General features: G+C 36.4%; 1 protein-coding gene across 4 annotated transcripts in view; it reads right to left on the bottom strand.

Annotated features, from left to right (window-relative positions):
- Positions 1 to 21,609, bottom strand: part of SRFBP1 (serum response factor binding protein 1) — an 83,755-nt gene that overhangs the window by 59,521 nt on the left and 2,625 nt on the right. Inside the window, exon 2 of one of the 4 annotated variants that reach the window (XM_026083469.1) lies at positions 10,648 to 10,746. The exons of the other annotated variants lie outside the window; for them this stretch is intronic. The gene's annotated coding sequence lies outside the window, so the exon portion shown is untranslated. The remainder of the gene's footprint in view (positions 1 to 10,647; positions 10,747 to 21,609) is intronic. 4 annotated transcript variants of the gene reach the window in all.

Consider the following 21,609-nt stretch of genomic DNA (forward strand, 5'->3'; position numbering starts at 1 on the left):
CTTCTCATAAGGAATTTTAGTGTATTTTTTAAAATGCCTATTAAAAACATCCACGAGCTACAAACACATTTGAATTCAAATAATTCATGCATAACCAAACACCAAATATATCTAACTTCCCCTCCAAATGATTTTGTAATGTATTTTTTATAGAAATATTAATGCAGACACAGCATGTTTCTGGGGCCTAAGTGAGCCAAAACCCAGCCTCTAGAGCTGCCAGCCAATGCAAGCTCTGTAGATATCTGACAGCAGGAATGAGGGAAGGTATTCRCTCTTTGGCAGACTAGGCATATCAATTTATGTAATCCAAAGTCCCTTCTTTCACACGGGACAGTATGCATCAACTGTGTTCTTGGAAGTACTCATAAAGTTCTCAAAAAAGCAGTCAGTTCTCTGGGATAGAAATCAAAAAAGTTTTGCTCTGGATTTACAGCATTCCTGAAACAAGGGGTATTAGACCACCGGTGTGGCTCCTAGGACTCATTAAACTATCAGTCCCTTATGTTAAAAAGCAAGATCTGCAACTTTTTCTCGAGTTAAAAAAAATAAAAAATAAAAATCAATTGTGGACTTAAGTAAGCAAATATTGACTCATAATATTAAGTAATAAATATTTCTGTTATAAATACCTAAGAAAAAACAACAAAAAAGGAGGAGTCTTCACAGTAAAACTTAAAATGGTTGCAGTATAAGACAAGGTCAGACTTAACCCTGCTTTCAGATGTGGCAACAAGGATTTTTATCTACTTGGAGGTGGTAGTAAACTCAAAAGAATAATTACAGCCATAGAGAGCTCTCAAACCAAATGATTTCAGTATCAATAGCTCCACATTCTAGGATTGCTGGAAATTCAGGAACCATGCAGTTTAATTGGAAAGAACCACTTCAAGGATTCTTCCCAATAAAGACCATAGGATGCTTTCCTTTCTTGAAGGCATTGCTTTATTCTGTAGAATAAAGTTACCTAAGAAGCAGCTGCACTAATGACTATTGAATAGTAAGTGAGAATGGTCACAAGTATCAGGACAAATTAACTTCTCATGTGACTACTTTTATAGATTATACATAAATTAAATCTAAAGTAGTCTTGGTGAAAATGAATCCGCTTTTAAAAAGAAGCGTAGGTAATAACATATACCATCCTAAAAACACGTTAGCATGTTTCAAACACTATCCTTAGGAATCAGTCACCTGTATGCTCCCTATGCTTTCCACTGGTACCATAAATAAAACAGATATTTCTATTACTACAGATCCCAAATAAACACAAAGTGGGAAAAAATTCATGGTTATAAGTTTCTCAAAGAGAGACTTCCATTGCCCCGACAGCTTACAAGCTACAGTAAGTGTTCCCGAAAATATTATGCATACCAGCCAACTGCATACAAGCCATTTCTAAGTGACATGCAATCAACAGCTGCTGCTTTTTCCACAGAGGGCAAATAAAGAGCATAGCTCAAGATCAACAGGAGGTTAACAGCCAGGCAATAACTACATTTTCTCCTGCATTCTGCCTCTTTGCCCATGGAGCGCAAGTTACTATGGGGGGGATTAAAACAGGAATTTTACCACAAGCCATGTTAAAGCGATAACTTGGCACATAGCCAGGAGTTCTCACAGCTGCTACTCACTGCTAGTAATGGCAGTATCTGGCAATAAAAAGAAAGCCCTGATCTAGATGGCTGGGTGTACTTCGCATGGTACAAAGAAACATGATGGCGTTTGTCAAATCAAAAGAAGGTGATCTTCAGCAAAAAGGAGTCCAACTTGTCTATTTTTAATGGCATCACAAGAAGTTAATTGAGCCCAGAATTTAAAGGTGAGGAAGGGAGACAAACTAACAGCTTCAGCCACTTTGGCTTCTTATTCCAGGTTGCTGCTGCCTCTGGAGGGGGTCATTAAGCATTCCCAAAGTATCTGGCATGGCCCCATTCAAGCTACAGAGCCCCCCTACCAATGTTTCCCCGGGTTGGAGAACTACTGGAACACCCCTGCTGTAGGCAGCTTGCTCACCGGGCCCTGCCCTCACGTCCTGTTTGCCTACAACCTGAAAAGTGGCCTTTAGAGGACAGCCTTGATCTTATGGTCACCTTCTCCAACTCAGATTTCTCCCTCATTTAGAACCAAACCTTTTCTTGTCTTCTTAATACTGCAGAAACTTTAATCATAATAAAGGGATTTAAAAAATGAACAAATATCTCATACAATGTCTAAAGCAAACAAGTTCTACTTAGGCAAAACTTGGATATATGTACTTACAACTTGAAATTAAGCATACTTTAAATTAAATGCAACAAAGGACTATACATTTAGGATATGAACTAGTCTTCCTGCATGCATTTAATAGTCTCATACATACTAGACATCCTTCTCCCCATGTAAAATGAAAACATTTTACAAAAACTACTGATAAATTTAGAAATCTGGATAAAGCAATTAAGATCAATCACAGGTATGAAGAACGCACAAGAAAAAAGATGTTAGGGTTTCACAACAGCTCTAAGGAACTCAATCATAAAAAAACAAATTTTTTTTGCACAAGAGGAACACAGGAAATRAGGAAACTTTTGTCGATGAAGTGGAAAAATATTCTTAGATTTTTATCTGCATTTGTAAAAAAAGTTAGAAACAAACATACTCTTACATCTGCTCCTTCATTAAACAGACAAAACTCTACTGATGATTCCAGTTCTATTTTGGGAAAATAGAATTTGTAGCAATTTGCTCCATCTTTACTGGTTAACAGAACTCTAGAAAGGAAAAGTGTGTGATTTTTCCTCTTGCATGGTAACCCAATGAAATCTTCCCCAATCCTCAGCAGTTTCACAATGGTCTCATTATTCAAGCAGGGGAAAAGGACAGTAGTGCTGGAGAGACATTGACACAGGATTGTTTAATCATACTTTTGATCTAAGTTTTCTTCTAGTATTTTTTGCAAGAAAATTGTTTTGTTTGAATACTGATTTCAGTCATAATTAAAATTTATTTGATTTTATGTAACAAATTAAAAAAAAAATTGGAAAGCCAGAATCAATGATGGACTTGCTGGAAAGGGCTTTTGATCACATAGTATACCTTTTAAATTAATGGGGACATGTTGTTTGCATATAATGAAAAAAACAGAACAAACGTGTAATAGAACAGAAAGTTATTTTAAGAGTTTCCCACTCAAACCATTGCAAAAAAATTTTATGAAAGTTTCCAGGTTTCTTGAAGAGAAACCTATGGAATTTGTAGATGGAAGAACCAAAAAGACAAGAACAGAAGAGGAAAAAAACAAAACAAAACACTGTTGTTGGGTCCAAAAAACTAAACACTTTGGAAAGGGCCTCAAATCTGTGATGGCAACAACTATACACCAAGCAATATGGATGAAAAAAATGGTATAGGCACACATTACATTGAAATTCACATGAACAGTCAAAAGGTATCTGCCTTCACATTAAAGACAACAGCAGCAAAGTTCTCAAAGGAACATTACATTAGAATAAAATGTTATACTTGGCTACTTTTGAAACTTGTTTTGAGGTTTCTACAGGGAACATGTCTCCAAACTAAGCTAGCGTTCAGCCAATTAGAAAAAATATAGGAAAGTGTGACTAAAGATTTGTAGATGCAGCAAGAAAGGTACGTGTCTACTCTGAACTATAGCATCAACTGCACTTCAAAAAAACATTCTTCAAAAATTAATAATCCAATGGATTAAGAGAATAAGCAATAACATTTTTCCACCCAGGAGTGGTTTAATATCTTCTGTTCAAAACACTGAAATATTAGATGATCTGTGTAGGTTTACAAYATGAAATCTAAAGTATTTTTCTCATGTTACCATGTACAATAGCTAGTATTGTACATGAAAATATCTGCAAGACACAGCATGTCTTAAATTCTCAAACTAGAAGAGTTTACTTATGCAGCTGGCCCCTGCTTTCAAAAGGCAGGAAAGCCAATAAATTGACGGCCATGTCTTTTTCCTCTGAGAAGTCTGAAGCACATAAAACTGTTCCCCTTGGGCTTCAGCCCATGAGGTCACGAACATCTTGGTCCTGATCCAATAATGCACTTAAACAGAGTATTAAACCTTTAAACAACCAGCACTGGACAACAGATTGGAGTTCCTTCATCTGCTTCTGCTTTATGCCAGCTCACAGTTTAGTTCTAGTTCCTGTACAAGTAACCAGAATAGATAAATCATTCTGCTCTCCTCAGTGAAGGACGCTGCATCTAAACTCATCCAGTAAAAAGAAATCAATTTAAGAGTGGACTGTTCTGAAATATCCATAATGTTATACGAACACACACACACATTGAACAGAGGTCCCCCTATTCTGCCCTCCAAAAATGAAGATATCCCTAAAAAAGGGTTGTCTTCAAGGTCAAGACATAACTGAAAGAAATTTTTCATTTACAGTTTGAAGGTATCTTTCCTAAATAATGTTCTGTAATTTTACATAGAAATGTCTGAATCTACTTTGGAATATAATGTCTTATATGTCTCCCCCAACAACTGTTTCAGTAAGAGCAGATAAACAATTCATGTGTGAGACAAAAACGCTCTCCTCATAGCAACCAGAACTCTTCTGATATCACTTGATGCATGAAAGGAAAAAGGGTAGTTCTGAGTTTGCTTCTCACTTGAGTTTCTTCCTTTGCTTTCAAGGCTAACAGGTCTTATCTGACACGAAGGTAATACCTGACATGAGCGGGATAACAAATGACAAAAATTCAAGAATGTGTCATGTAAATTCTGCCTCAGAAGAGAACCCATTTTAATATATCTAATCATATCACTGTCAACAGATTACCATGTACCTGCTCACACTGGGCCTAGTGAAAGAACTGTTAAAGTCATAGGTAGCAGCTATACCTCACTCCTACAGGAGACCTTTCATGCCAAGAGAAGCCTAGCAGACTGAAATGAAATTCTGCTCCACTGACATCAGAATGGCACAATGTGAAAGGAGCAAATTGTATAGATGTTCCCAAAGATATACAATAGCTTCTTCATTTTGCTGCAATAGGAAATTTGTTCAAGAACTCCCAGTTTAAGGAGCACTGCTGCAACAAAAAACACACCAAAAGCATTTGTGTTTGTTGCTCAAGTTAGGCATGAACAAATGCCACAGTAAGAAGTCCAACTCTAAAAGAAAGAAAGAAAAAGTGAAATGTATTTAAATGAATATTCAATGTCTCTCCAACACCTCGAAGAAAAACGTGGAACTAAATCTAATGTCTTAGTTCTCACTGAGCTTCTTTCCTTTTCTAGTTTTAGGGCACACCAAAAACATTGGTTTCATTTTAGTTACTTGGAAGTCTTTTTCTAACCAAGAAGTTACCATGGCAACATAGTATTCTAAACCTTAATTTTTGGTGCTATTTGGCAACAGACAGTTTTCAAATTCAAAACRCCTGCAGTTGGATCATATTATTAGCCAAAACTAACAATAGTTCATGATCTTTTGAGTGAATAATCCAAGTGAAAAAATGTTTCTGGAACTTCATTACAAATATTTCTCTCTCTTATCTGGATTGTCAGCCTGAAAGGTCTAATGATTTTTACATTCTTAGGAAAAGTTAGAAATTGCCAAGTTTACTTTTTTAAAAAAAGAATCACTGTATTATAGTACATATTTTATATGTGTTAATAAATCTGGACATAACCAGTCTCAGATTTATCATAGCTATTTGCATTAAAAACATATATATTAGTAGAGAGGTAAAGGCAGAAGAATAATGTACATGTACCTATGTGGAAAGCCGGGGTCCAGTTCCAGGACAGTTTTATAAAAAAACTAATATAAATAAAACTATTTATTCATTTATTTATATTTAAATGGTTTTATACAAATATAAATCCAGAGTTCAAAAAAGAAAAATAAACCTACCAAACAAACAAAAACAACAAAAAAGGCTGGTTTTCAGCCAGATCAGTTTCCTGAACTGGCTCCCCTCATGGTCACATGAATGGTATTTCCAGGGCAGAAGAACAAGGTGAAAATGTACAGATGGAGAAGAGATAGAGCTGGGCTACAACAAACCAGACTAAGATCAATAGAGTAATCCCTAACTTACTATAAGAATCAAACCCCAACAAAGTAAGGGCTAAGGAATGCACCGTTTCTTCGGCAAATTCCTGTGCAATAAGCAGCATTAACTGTGCCTTTCCCACTGTCAGCTACAAGTAAACGGGTTCAAACCAAGTGGACTGGATCATACCATAAAGCATCTAACCGAATGAATCAAAACTCTGTGAAACATGGGACACAACTTTTTCTGTATTAAAACACAGCCAGCTGCAGACCTCCCAGTGCTGCCCAAGACAGGCAGAAGCAGCATGACTAGATGCGAAGCACCCACTGCCTTTTGGGCCCCCAGGCTCCCACTCTGCCAGGTTCTCAGCAGGTCGCTCAGGGGGAACAGGAGGAGCACACCGGCCACCTGGGCATGTCGTCACCATGCTCAGGGCAAAGTCTCTGCCTCTCTCTCTCTCTCTGCCTCTCTCTCTCTCTCTGCCTCTCTCTCTCTCTCTGCCTCTCTCTCTCTCTCTGCCTCTCTCTCTCTCTCTGCCTCCTTGCGAATTACAGAGCAACTCCCCCTCCACAGTCCATCTGTGCCGGTACCTTCTCAACAGAAGCACGGAAATATGAGTATTTCTTCAACACAGCAGTGTGTTTACTTAAGTATGGAGAACTTGTGTTATTTCTAACATAATTTCTCCAAGGGGAAACCACAGTGAGTTCTCAGACTGCTACCAAAGACCATTTTCAGCTAAAGGCTTTGAGAAGTGATTCAAAATATCTCAGACAGTCGGGAGGGAGTAAGGCTAGTCTAGAATTACTTGCTCATAGCCAACAACCAAAATTTAATGGATTTACTGCTTCAAAGTTGGTGTCTCATTGTAAAGAATCAGGCTCCATGCAGTACTTCAGAAAACATCAGAGCCTCTCAAGTCCAAACCAGCATCTTGAGCTGGCTAGACACTTACTTCTAAGCCCTAAATAAACAGTGGTAGTTGTAAACTTCCAGATAAGAAATAACTGTGATAAACTAACCTAAAGATGCCAGATTACACAAATCAGCACATGGGTCACCACATTGGTGGTGCTGGGGCAGGGGGTGGAACAAAAATACACAAATCCTCCAAAATGAGAATGACCTGAAGGGGATTTCTACCCCTATATTTAATTCATCAGCTGGACTTGAGTTTGAAAACCCACATCTAACACTCTACTAAAAGTATTTCCATGGAATGCTGCAGGGGGGTGAGATCAAGGCAGCCAACACTACCAAGCTTAAGGCAATGGATTTCTATATTTAGGATTTCTTAATTACACCAGAATTCTAGCTAGAGGCCACATGTGCATTTCATGTCCCCTTATCCCTTGATTTCATACAAAGACAGTAACAGAAAAAGCTACCATACCAACCTAAAAATCATCAGGATAATTATACATGAGTAAATCAGGAGAATACTAGGTTTTGTTTTCTTTCTTCAAATTGTGAACTTTTTAAAACAAGAAGAGAAATAAAGCACTCCACACATGACATTATTAACCTTTAGATTGTTTGCATATTCAGGAGCATATTCAGGAGCATAACCCAATTATATGACTCACCAGTTTGTATAATTTTTGCATTAATTATAAAAACTGTAAACATCTATCTAAGCCTGTAGAGTTGAACTGGTGCCATGAAAAGAAAATTTTGGCAGAAGTGGGTATGGTACAAAGTCAGAGATGCAACAACAGCTCAACAAAAAAATCAATGCAACAGCATTGATTTTAAGGAGGGATTTTGTTTTGTGTTTTTTCTTTAAATATTCACTACCATGTTCCTAATCCCTCTTCCTCTACATCAAGAAGGATAGGTATTTTTCCATATAAACAGCACAAGTTGCTTAAGGAAAAAAAAAAAAAAGATGTTTTTCACTGAACTGAGTTGCATTATGTTTTAAAGAATATTTGAATTATGCTAGTTTTTGAAAGGTCAAAAATTAGCCTTCTTTTATCTAAAATTAATCCAGAGTAACACTGTTGAGCATTTTCTGCCTTGGTCAATGCTGTGGGAAGGTCCCTTCTGCCTCTGTAGCAACTCTAAGAGGCAACCTGTCTAGAGACAGCCTGCCTTATCCTGCAAGTAGCGAAGTTTTGTGTACCAGTTCTCCTTTGTTAAGGCTCTGTCTCAGAGGTTCTTTCTGTAAAAGAGAAAGGAATATACGCCATCCCCTCAGTTACCACAATTCATAGATCAAAGTATTAGCCTCATCCACCGTAAGAAGCTAGAACGCTCACTTCTGACTGCCTGGTACACGATCAGTAACAGCTTTAAATGCAAATTAAATTTGAAGTGTGTCTGTCATAGCCCCAAGACATCAACAAAAGGGTTTTTCTGACAGAGCTAAAAGACCCAGACTCTTTTCTGCGTAAGTCAATAAGAGATCTAATAAGTACTGACTCTGAAATCGATATACAAACTATCAGGCAACAGAATCTAACATCAAAAAATTTGAATAGCATTTCATTCCATCTTGCAAGAAAAGCAGCAGCAGAAACAGCAGTTGGTAGTTGAGCTGAACGGACAAACCACTCCATTGGACCATTTTTCCTTATTCTACATCAGTTCGCGTTGTCTCAGACTGGGGCTATCACTCACTTGCGTTGTAGAGATGTTTACAAGGGCAGAATGGTGGGACAGTAAATATTGGTATATAGTAGTCGCTGCACTGTTTCCCTTCACATTCTTCTCTACCTTCCCTCATTTAGATGCTCCTTTATTTCCATGTAGCAGCTGAATATTGAATATAGAATATATAATTGTTGATTTTTTATTGAATGTTTAAAATATTTGAATGTTTAAAATAACTGGCTAGTAAACTGCACTTGACTAGGTATGCTTTTCAGGAATCCTCAAAGCATTTTTCTGGCCAACCAGTTGCTCTTTGCATGCTCCAGTCATTTTATAGAAACTACAGGGGCATTCACGCATCATCCATCTCTCACAGACAGACCTTCATTATCTTAGGCCAAGCAGTCAGCATACTACGAGAGCCATCGCAGGTCACCTGTCATACCATCTTACTCAGAATAGCATACAAGTGTGTTTTGTCATTAAATAAAACATTGGGATTCATTTTTGAACCACAACAAGGCTTCTCAACTCCAGCTGGTAGAGGATCAGTCTACTGCACTACAGGACATGGGGGGGGGGGGGGGGAGGGGGGGGGGGTACAGGACAGGGGGGGGGGGGGGGAGAAGGGGGCAGATACAAGAGAGACAGCAACAGTTGCATGTCAATTAGCCCTAGTAGGGTGCACGCTGCCCCCTTCTTTTGGCACTGGTAGAACTGACTTCAAGGTATTCAGGCAACGGCTTATTTTGAAGTATTTCGGACAACATCAACTGAAGGCAATTCTTCACATCCAGAAAGGTGGCATGGCTTACGGCAGGCTTACAAAGCAAGAACAAAATCAGCTGTGTCCTATACTAATCCCCAGATTATAGCATGCAAAAGCCTATTTTGCTTCCCATAATGTTGCATTCTTAGTAGACCTGGACAGTCTATGGAGGTATAACCATCAACTGAAGATTATGTGCTACAGGAGTCTAAGCATTAAGCATACAGGACTCTTACAAAAACCTATTTGGTACTTACTCAGTAAAAACTCATCAAATGCTTATGTTTACGAATGGTTTGTTCAGACTCAGCTTTACAAATCAACTTTAAAACACTTTTTAAACACTTTTTTAAAAAATAGGATCCAAATTAAAATGGAGATTTCTTTATATTTTCTTTATTGGATTAAGAACTGAAAGAGTCATTGCTACTCACTGCTACCAGCAGAGACTGAAAAGTATAGAGAAGAATCTATGAATAAATAAGCTAAGAGAAAAGGCTGGCTAAGAGTAAAGAATCTAACAAAGCCTACTGGTAAGAATGGAAGAGCATAAAAGTGCTTTACAGACATCATTACCTCATAAAACAGCAGTAGGATTCCTCTCAGAGTACTAGTGGTTTCATATGCTTACACTGCAAATTCTATTTTTAAGGTACTTAGCACTTTTTTTTCCTAAGATAACTCTAAAGAGCTGCATACTAGATGGGTAGATTTGATCAACAGGACTAAAGACTCCACTAGGTGGATGAAGTTTAATTTAATCCAAGGTCCTGAAGCATGGCATCCTCCAACAGGAAAGTCAGTGGAAAACAGAGCACAGTGCTGACATGCTTTAGGCAGTTTTGTACTTAATTTCAAAGACTACCATTATCGTCCTTTCCACCCTTCCATATCTTTTTTCATGCTCTACCCTGCCATTTATACTAATATTTTCCCCTCAAAACCTAATTCTCCCCAAATTATGGATTCAACATGAAATACAAGACAAACTCTATTCATATTACCCTTTTTTGCTTTACTTCCTCTCCATTTCTCGATTTCTTTTCATAATTCAAGTATTCCTTTAAAAATCTGTATCCGCTTAACACTTTCCATCAAATTTGTTTAATTAATGATCATTTTTAATTACTAATACTGAAACTGCAACTGCAAAGAATCCAACATATTCTCTCAGATAATTTCCTAGACTATGTTTGCTAATCAAAAATACGTCCAATAAACAGATTATCATCTTTAGTAATGTCGCTTACCTTTGTAGCATCACTGACCCATCTGATCAGAGACTGCTAAACCAAAGTTTTGGACAGATAGCTGGTGTCTGTGTGTCTATTCCTCTGGTGTTATCTATCCTGTTGATTATATTACAAAGAAAGGTAACGTTTGCATTTATCTCTGAACTACAGCACACTCCAGTATCTTAGAAACTCCAGATAAAAATAGGTTGGAGCAGATTCACCATTCTGCTTCACTGGCTACAGCTGCAGTTACTACTTAGTGCTCAAAAAGAGCAACTCCAAGTTTAATAATACAGCAGAAAGCTGTAGATACAGAGGAAGACCTGAGGATACTAGTGTGAAGATTCAAGGAACACTGGACACAAAGCTGTAAGATACCAGGCTTCATTGCTTCCGCAGATTAAACAAAATATATTTTAGTCTTAACACATTCTTTTGATCAGTATTTTTAATCTGGTGATTGAAGTTTTAAGGGAAATTAGAACAATGATAGCTTGTTGAACAGTATATAAGAAAGAGAGGTTCTTCTGTGTAACATACTTTATGTAAAAAGAGACATTAATAGTTACAAGAATTACCTTCAACTTCAAACTAGTCTCCATCTGCTGAGAAGCCAGGAATGAGTGGGACACATGTGAAACACTATAGTAGCACAGTGTTTGGCAAATATTCATATTTTAATACTACTAGAAAAGGCAATAACTATTTCTCTGAAGCTATCATTCAGCAGAAATGCTCATCTTGTAAAAAAAACTCATCCATTTTAAAATTTCTATGTAAAATGACATTGAAAGTTATTATGGAGACGCAAGTAGTCATTGAGAGAGTTAAGAAATTAAGCTCTAAGAATAAAATAATAAAGGAAAAGAGTTTCAAGTTCATAAAATGAATAAAAGGATTTTATTATTGTGTTGAATGCAAACCTCAGCTGGAGAGTGATTAAGTTTGACAAACTCCTATTAAACCATTTCCCTATTTCATTGTTAAATCTGAAAGACAGAAATGGTCTTACTACCATAGATTTTAGATTATCAGTCTATAAAGTGCACGCATAACCTGTTTTTGTGAAAACTGAAGATAACAATAACTGATCTTACTATGACCAAAAAGAAACTGATCTGAACTACTCTTATGAATATTCCTGCTCAGTGAAGTTCCTCCCTCTCCATACATGTAAGAAGGGAAATAAAAGCAAAGTTACCTTATGGACAGAAGTCTCAAGGTAAACCTTGCAGTGTGTAAACCTCAATTTCACAGTATGGKTAAATATCACCAGTACTGCTGCATTCTGGAGACAGTGCAATGAGTGCTGCTCATTCCTACACAGTTCTTGCAAGCTGAAGGAATTCCCTTCATGCAAGCGTATTTTAAATTAACCATAGCATTTTCTCCTTCTCTAATCAGTAACCACCAAAAGTGTCTATATTCTTGTCTGATGCTCAAATACAACATTTCTAAAGTTTAGACTGAGAGGAGGCTATTTACCCTGCATCACAGTCTCATAACAAAAAACTACACATCACACAGGACATAAGCTTAGAGGTATGCACTGAACAACGGAGAATAAGAAAAGCGTGGATGGATGTCTCATCTGATAAAATAAATCAAAGCTACAAAGAGAAAAGCTCTAGCAAAAAAGAAAAAACACATTTAGATTCTATATCTGGAAAAATATAGCTGTGCAAATAATGATTCAAAATTCATGTTTTCAAAGGAAAAAAATCTCTGTCTAAAAAACAGGAAAGAGAACAGAGAGAAATTAGAGGGGCCTGTTTATTTTCCACTTTCTAAATACTTGGTACTTTCGCATATCTTCTTCCAAAAAATTTTTTTAATTTAAAAACAAAAAGTGGATTTCAAACTTCTTTGACCAATGGACCATTGTCAGGCTACAAAATGTCACACGGACCATAATGGCTAGCATAAGGCTTGCTGTCCTGTGCCCTATGCTGCTCCTAGCACAAGGCCACCTACCATGCCTATCCCATACACGTGCCCCAATGCATTCAAAGAGTACAGCAGCAGCTCGGGTCCAGGGTGCTCTAGTGACTGCCATGGCCTGAGGGACCATGCTCTGATAACTACTGATATAATGGCAATCCAGACTTGCATCAGGGATTTTTCTAATTTGTTCAGAGAGGATGAATACTCCGCCTGTGTCAAGGACTACTCAAAAAAAAAAAAAAAAAAAAAAAAAAAAAAGTTGAGGTAAGCTTCTACTGCTTTCAAATATAGATCAAAACTATTGGCGTGACAAATTATGAAAACAGTGTATTATCTCCCCCCCAAATGGCTCTTCCATTAAGATTTTCACTATCATGCCTCTACTTAATTTCTCTTTTTGGCAGGAACTCTGTCCCATACAGATTAGGCCAAAAGAAATCTTAAAATAGAAAGTGAGGTTCCAGGTATTTTTACCAGGGGTGCCATAAAACTTTTCAGTAATTCTGGATGGGAAAAAAAGATTTCTCTCTAGTGGGAACATAGGATTAACTTTCTATACCAATTATAGTATTCTTTATTCCTTGGAGATCAGATATAATAAAATTGATTTTGTGATGGGACCTTTTTGTAAACAGAGGCGTGCAAAAGTCAGGCCACTGAAATATTTAACTTTGCTTGAAAAAGTACAGAAAAATCCAAAAATCAGCATTCTTCCAGGAATTTTTTTCTATGACATAAAATAGAAACTGGGGGAAGAATGAATATAAAAGGTAGAAGGAATAAAGAGCTTTAAATATCCCTGCCAGAAGTCTGGCTGACACTGTTCTTTTGTCTAACATCTATACCTTCACACAATTAATTCTCTGTTAGGCAGTGGCCAAGATCCTAAATCTAAAAGATGTACTATAGCCATCCCAGTGTTAGTAACGACTTATAACTGTGCTGGAAGGTTTCTGCAAAATCTTCTTTGTTCTAACAGGACAGCTGCTCTCACATTACTAATCTAAGTATAGTACGCTTATTGTTAGCCTTTCAGAACCCCTCCCCCACGTCCAGGGCTGGTTCTCTTGGGGGACTCCCTTTTCCTGAAGCTTACTGCTTTCTTCTTCTTCTTCCACCTCCCCCTTTTCCATGTCAACCACACGCACCTCCTCTTCCCCAGCTCTATTCAGCCGTCATTGTAATTCCTCCTCTCCGACACACCTCATTACCCACCCAGCAAATCTGAAGCATTACCAGCTATATCCCTCCTCCCTTTCTTCTATCATGCTTTCTATTTCCAAACTGTTCCAACAGCAAGCAATCGCCTTAACTGCCCTTTTCCTTTATATCCTCTGGAATTCCTATTTTATCATGCAACAAAGTGAGAGTTATGCTCTCCTGCTCCTATGCTACTCATTTCCTTTACAGCAGTCCCCCAGTGATTTTTGCCTCTGGATGAAATCCCTTATTCATTCCTTTGAACCAGTAGCTATCCAAAATGGTTTTTACCAACCTCTCATGCAACTCTGTTCACTCATTTCTCCAAACGCTAGCATATCTGTGTCAGATCTCAGACTTTCTAGTGTGCTCTCACTAAACAGCAGAGAACCATAACTGATTCTGAAAAAACTCACTGTGGCGCCTGCTGCCACAGTAAAAACTGTGAGAAACTACCTACTTGATATATCATAACGGGCATAAATTTAATAGGAAGTGTTCTCCTAATTGCTTAGAGATTCAAATATCCATACTTGGCATTTACTGATAGCTCTATCCAATGATGCACAACGCGTACTGCCTACATAAAATTTCATTTCTCTGTAATATTCCACTATTAGCTTCCAACAATTTATTTTTAAAAAGGGGGTGGGTTTTCTTAAGAATACTTTCATTCAAGGAAAAATAAATGCTATTTCAATTTTTTTTAGTTTGGAAAGTATCAACAGTTCTCCCTCATGGAGCAAGTTTTGTTTTCCATTGGCCAATCTCATTTTGCTAGCTAGCTTTCATTTTCCATTGAAGGCACCAAGGCCAGAATCTAGGGAAATGACCTAAGAACTCCTGAACTGTAGAAGAAAAACAGAAATAATGCAGGCATAAATACAATTTYAAAGCACTTTTTAAAGCAAATTTAGAGGGTTTTTTTTTTTAATATGAAACTGGCTTATTCTCACTATTTTAGTATTTGTAAATGGAGTTAGCCAAATCAGAAGATGGTACTCTTGTTATGGAATAGCTTCCAAATAAACAGCTATTCCAGATTCACTGACTATATTGTGCGTTAAGATAAGGTGCAAATGTCTTTTAGGAGAGAGACAAGCACTAAGCCATTAAAATAAAGATTTAACTCCCAAAACAAAAAACAGAAACAAAAAGTAGTCATCAAAAAAAGACAATCAAAAAGCCCCTAACGTTGTACTCCTCAACCTCAGCTCCCTGCTCCTAGTCAGGACATTTTCTAGACTATACTCTTTCATGCTGTATCAATTTTAAAGACCTTTCAATCTAACTTGCTTTACCAAGCTGTTAAACAACAATATTATAAATAATTGTCCAATTAAACTGCTGAGAGCTACTCCATACCCAATGTTTGCTCGACCACAGATAAAAAGAATTTAAACAGGTCTACAAACACACTATAAACTAGCTTCCAACATAATTGAGTGAATCCAGCTGATCTCTAGACATTATTCTGAAATTTAAATTTGTGAATTTGAGTCCCTAGCTTATTTTTGGTATTCTGGAGATCTTCATGTCAAACTTACTTATGATTTTAATGGAAGTTCTCTAAGAACCATTACAGAAATGGTCTGATGCAGTTTTGGCCCATTAACTTGATATAAGAATTATAGAATGGAAAGACACGACTGCCCCAAAAGCCAAGCAACTACAAAGGAGAGGATACACCAGAACAAAAGTGAACTGGAACCAAATATTTGCATTTTTAAAACATGACAATAGATTTACATTCTAAGTACTTAATTATAAATACACACACAATTCATTTGTTATTAATCCCAGAATGAATAAACATATGCCATTGCATATTCCATCTTTGCAAGGGAAATACAGTAATGTAATCAAATACTTTCTTCAAATAAAGTCAGTACAAGAATATCTTCTCTCTAACATGATTTAAAACACAATCAAAAAAGTCAGAGTCTAGTAGCTAGCCACTTTTTTGTTGAAAAGTAATTTTTTTGCTTTAATTGCTCTCCATTAAGGACCCCCATAGCATAAGACAAACCAAGTGGAATTTTATCAATGCTGTATCATTTAGCAAATCACAATTAATTGCTATTCTTCTTTTAGGAAAAAAAAATCCCAAATCTATTCTGAAAAAACTAACACCATAATATTTCCCCCTTCTCTCGCATTTCATCTTTGCTTCTTTCTTCATTTGGTTGCAAGCTTCGAGCCCAGCAATGCAAACATTGCAGAAAGATGTCTGCAATCATACTAGTAAGAAATTAAGCACATTTACTGTATCAGAAAGCTTTCTTTTTTTTTTTTTAAGTCCTATATGTGCATATATACCAGTAAATTATATTTGATAAAAAAAACCTATATTGTATGCCACAAGCATCTTACAACTCCTTTAAAATAAGAATTACCGAGTTTCCCATGACTGTGTTTGCATGCTTTTTTCATTATTGTACACTACCACACCAAGGAACCACAGATGTTTTGTTTTATGAGAGCATCTTACTAGTCTACGTGGCCTACCACACACACTTCTTATAAACCACTTGAACTAAGGAAAAGTTTTCATTCCTGTTCTGAAATACAGTGGTTTGATAACAGCTGTATACAGTACTGCCAGCAGCAAATAACTGAATAATTTTCCATATTTAATTCCTTTAGTAATCCGCTGAAAGTAAGTCTGTGTGAATGACTGATCAGAATTTGCTGTTAATATAGTRTAACTGATGATGTGGCAACTCTAGAAACTTTAGAAACAGCTGCTGGAAGAGTTCCTAGGAAAACCCCCCCACAATTCCTCAGAATTCTATCTCACAGAGTGTAAGTTTGGAAATTTCATAAGCTTTCAAAAGACCTTTTCCTTAGGACATTTACATGGTCTGTAAAAGAATGTCAGTAATTTAACACTTGAACAGTTTTAAGCAGAATTCAAGCCCAATCTAGCACAATTTTTTTCCCTTCAAGAAACTGTTATGTTTAGAATTATTTAAGAGGAACACAAGTAATGCAAGAAGTTTTTAAACACGTATTTCCATAGAGGTAAAATATGATTGTTGCCAAGTAATCCAGAGTTTAAAGGGAAAGTTCCATTTGCTTTCTAACTTTGTACATGCTTATAATTTACAGCAAAAAGTTGTCATTTGTCAATACTCTGAGAAAAAAACTGATAGAATAAACTATTTGGTTAGAAAGTTTTGAACTGTGTATAAGTTTGTTTTTTATTAATTCTTATAACTTGTTTATACTTTCTTAATAAAGATATTAGATTGATTTCAGTTGCATGTAAGAGACTGCATGACTAGCTTCAAGAAAGTATTTAAGACCACATACAAGACGGGGTTATGCCGATCTTGTCAGTGCCAGAATTCACCCAGAGCTATTATTTCAACCACAGAATTTCTTAGGCACCTGTACTTCTTCAAAATATTTAAGTGCTAACCACTTGGTCTTAACAGTAATTTGGAAATGGTCACTGATAAACCTGAAGTTGGCTTAATTCCCCAAGACATATAATTTATTTGATACAGCTTAACCATACTGACAGGTGGCTCAGAACACTACCAGAGACATCTGAAGAAGTCTAGAAGTCTGGAGCACTTACCAGAAATGAAAAGCCTAAAGTTACAGACCTTCTTCAATTTGAGGAAGTCTAAAATAACTGTTTCTACTTCCAAGAGAGTGGCCTGGTCAGCATCCTGGATAGGGGCTAGAGCAGGATGGTGCTACTTTCCAGCTTTAATATGTAAGGAACAAAACAAAAACATACTAGATTCATAAGCCAGAGATAAAATAGTAAAAGGGAACTCAACTGTAGGCCAGCAAGAAGGAGAATTTCCTCAGGGGTCTATAGTCCGGAGTTCCAGTATTTCCTCTGAGGCTGTTCATGCATTTTATGTTAATTGCTGGCTAAGCAGCCTTTGGAGCACAGCCAAAGACTTTCCCTAATGAAAGGCACCCACAGATGAACTACAGAACCTGGCTCCCCCTCACCCCATTAAGTCTACTTTCTTTCCTGGAGAGTGGCCCAGAGCTAGTATTTGTTAGTATTTGTGATTAGTGCACTCTGCTGGTAATTGAGATCACAGGATGCAACCCATCTCAGACTCAGGAAACCTATAAACCAGATTTCTCAACTACTGGACAGTTTTCCAGCAACTCAGCTGTTACACAAAAGAGCAGCATTTCCTTCATCACACAAAGGCATGCCTTAAACAAGGGCATGACATTTTGAACTCTGAGAGAACACACATCTCACCGTTCAATCCAATACCAGATAACTGGACAGGTATGTCACCCTGTACCTCACTTTCCCTTTAGGCTTGCTTTCGGCAGCTATAAAGTCAGTATAGAGACTCAAATTGCCCTGAAGGAGCTGCTAGATTCCCACATAGTCAATGAAGAGATAATAAGCCATTAAATGAATCTTTGGAGTCAGTTACTTTATTTTAAAGAGAATTCTGGATCACCAAGCTGAGCTAGCTACCTACTGTTTCAAACTGCTTTAAACACCCTTAACACCTATAGAACTCAGCCATTATTTTAAAAGTTTTGGTCTGGGACTTTTTTTTTTTTTAAATTCTTGGTTAAAAAAAAAAATCTATGAATATACTTAAGTTCCTTAGGTAACAGTAGTTACTTGGGTACAGTATACTAAAAAAGAAAAAAACTAATAAATTTCTTCTTTAAAATTCCACCTGATAACCCAATGAGACAAAAAGACTATGTTTTTTTCACTATTATACAGAAACCCATATCACCAAAAGTGATTTACTATTAAAGAATGTATTTAACCTTTCAGTTATAAGTTGACACAGAGCAATCTGGGAGCAAAGGCATGCATAAAAGGAAGTTTATTAGCAACAACTTACTTTCTGTTTACTTCTGTCATCTTAATTGTGTCTAACCAGCTAACAGCAAACACAAGATTTATCTATGTTACACCAAGCAAACTTTATAGGCCTTTATACAAACATTTCCAAATGTGTATTTCCTTTAGTTTCACTGTGATTAAAAAATGTAAGCTTCACAGAATAGTGGATAACACAGACTATAGTTTCAGACTTTCAGTCACTACTGGTGACTTCCTTCATAAGTTAAGACTATTTCTGCTGGCTTTTTGTCTGATTTTTTTGTCCATGATCAGTCATGCTATCCAGCTTTGACTCTGCTGTACACCAGTGAAAAACCCTAACCATGTGTCCAGACTACTTTCTGAACATCTTGCTCATCTAAGTTGTGGCTTAGATAATTCAGAGGTCAGGATGTCAGTCCTAAAACTAAAAAATAAAAGGGCCTGAGCATTGCCATGTTGACACAACACAACATGCAATTTTGGGATCCAGACACTTACTGAAGGGAATCCACAGCCTTAAGCTTGGTTACTAAGCTCCCTTTATATATTTTTTTAAACCTGTACTTCATTTAGATGGAGACTGGAAAAAAAAAAATCATATGCATATGCAATTACTCTGAAGATATTTTTTTCTCAACTCTACTTATTATGAAAAAAGAACATAAAAAATAATGGATAATTAGCATTATTTGCACATCATTTTCATTACCATTGTTTTATAAATAAAGTTCAACTTTTTACTAAACCTCTAAGATGTCCATAGTGCTTTTATAGAGAAAAAATGATTATATAGCATGCAGCTGATTAATAGAGACAAATTTATGAGAAACTCACCTAATACCAAAGTTTCCAAACCCAAACAAATTTGGTAAATTCAATTCATTTGAGGGACAAGTTTCTCTTCTATTAGGCAAACCAGATTTTTTCCACCAACTTTAACAAAATACTCTCCCGGAGTGGAAAAGTTAACATGGAGCTAATTTTTTTAGTTAACATAGAAGCACATGGAATTTTTTCTTAAATACAGAAGTTGGATAAATGGCTATTTAAAGACAAATGATATGCCTATGCCTAGGATCTTTGATTCATCCTACAAAAATCTTATCACATTGGTGTCATAAAATTTCATATGTCCCAGGGACAGAAACAACTGTCAACTCTGAGAAGATTTCAATTTGCTTTATGAAATATGACACCTTCAACTTTGGCCATTACAGCACCTGTATAGACATACTTTAGAAGAATATATTTGTACAACTATTCATACAGAGTTCATTTGCATTAGTTTCATGAGCTTTCTGCAGTTGAATTCATTTAGCTAATTATACCCAGAATTGACTTCCAAAAATGGGGGGGGGGGGGAAGGGAAATAAACTCTTTATTCTCATACTCTGCTACTGATATACAAATAGGAAAACATTTAAGAAACATGAGTTCTGAATAAATGCAAGTCTGACTTGGTGTTCATTCACAAGCTTCAGTTTCATATTGTTGTGTACTGTCTGTTGTGTATTGCTGATCAACACTCATTTTTTCATACTAAACACCTGAGGTATCTCCCTTTAAACATGCCGTTGTCAATGGCAGTGGATGATTATGTGCTGCCATCTAGCAAATGTTTTCAGAAGAGTTTAATTTATATGCACTTTCAAATATTAAATCTATGATAAGACATCTAAAAATTCTTAGAAAGATTTTTTAAGAAAAAATACGCAGCACAGAAAATATTTTAAGATTCCTTCATCCAGTGTGCCTATAAAATTAAGTGCAAGATGAGACTAACTTAATCCACTGTGGCTTAATATAGACAAACCCTGCAAAAGCATACTCATATGCAGATGATGCAAAAACAAAACAAAATAAAAAAAAACAAAAAAGAACACACACACAAACCACCACACACCTCTGAACTTTGCCATTCCACAAYTTTTTTCCCCTCACACACCAGAACYCAGTCTTCTTCCAAGAATTCCATTCTTCGCTTTCACTTTGTTCTAACCTTCTGAAGTTTATACTTCTTTCCCCTCCTCATTCTTGGGCGCAGAAATCAAAATGTGATAGGCATACAGCAATGAGATGCTTGAATTATGAAGCTTTCTATTTTTTAAATCTCCTCTAAGTCTTAGTTTTTCAGCAATGCAGTCACACTGAAATTGTACCATTTATCTGCCAGCAGCAAGCTGATGGCTTCTTAAAAATATCAGACCTTGCTAAATGTGGGTTCTGACACTACTTTGTTATTTTCTATAATTATCTAGATACATATGCAATTAGAAAAGAGAACATTTACACACTTTTGGCAGAATATTGATTTGTTACCATGGAAATAATGTGATAGTTCCTGGAGCTGTTGCACCAATTTCTACCACTTTATGTGAAAATAATAAAAGATAATCAGAATAGCTAAACTAATTAGTCTGTGAATAGCTAACTAATTACGCCTGATTTCCTGTACTGCATCTTTCTGTCCTATTTCACCTCACCACAATAACTGCAATTCCCTCCACATTCACCTGGGATCTTCACCACTGCACAAAAACTTCAGATCCTATTCAGACAGTCACCTAAACAGTATCACATTTTCATTCTGTGTTCCCTACTAGATCAGAACTGTTGAGAGGATGCTACTTCGCAGAGACACTATTCTTTATCTAAATGATAGTTAAAAAAAAAACCAACCTATTGAGGTCTTTATTCTTTTTCATATTTCACTGAAATTAGCCAAAAATTTCAAAAACTGTCAGAAGGAAAGGTGACACAGTCTCTATTTGTCTTTTTTACTTAGAGGACTACATTTTCATAACAATAATCCATTTTCAACTTTCAAGTCTCACTGGTGATAAAGAGTAAAAGAATAACCTAATTAAGTGTCTGCACTTCTTTCATTCCAAAATACTTCTACATTTTACTTCAAGACACTACTGGCGCCAAAGGTCTGATTTTTATCCTACACTAATAAAACTTTGTTAAGAATGTGATTTTTTTTTTTTTTTGCT

Source organism: Apteryx rowi, unplaced genomic scaffold (assembly GCF_003343035.1).
Source record: "Apteryx rowi isolate R43461 unplaced genomic scaffold, aptRow1 scaffold_601, whole genome shotgun sequence".
Taxonomy (NCBI): Eukaryota; Metazoa; Chordata; class Aves; order Apterygiformes; family Apterygidae; genus Apteryx; species Apteryx rowi.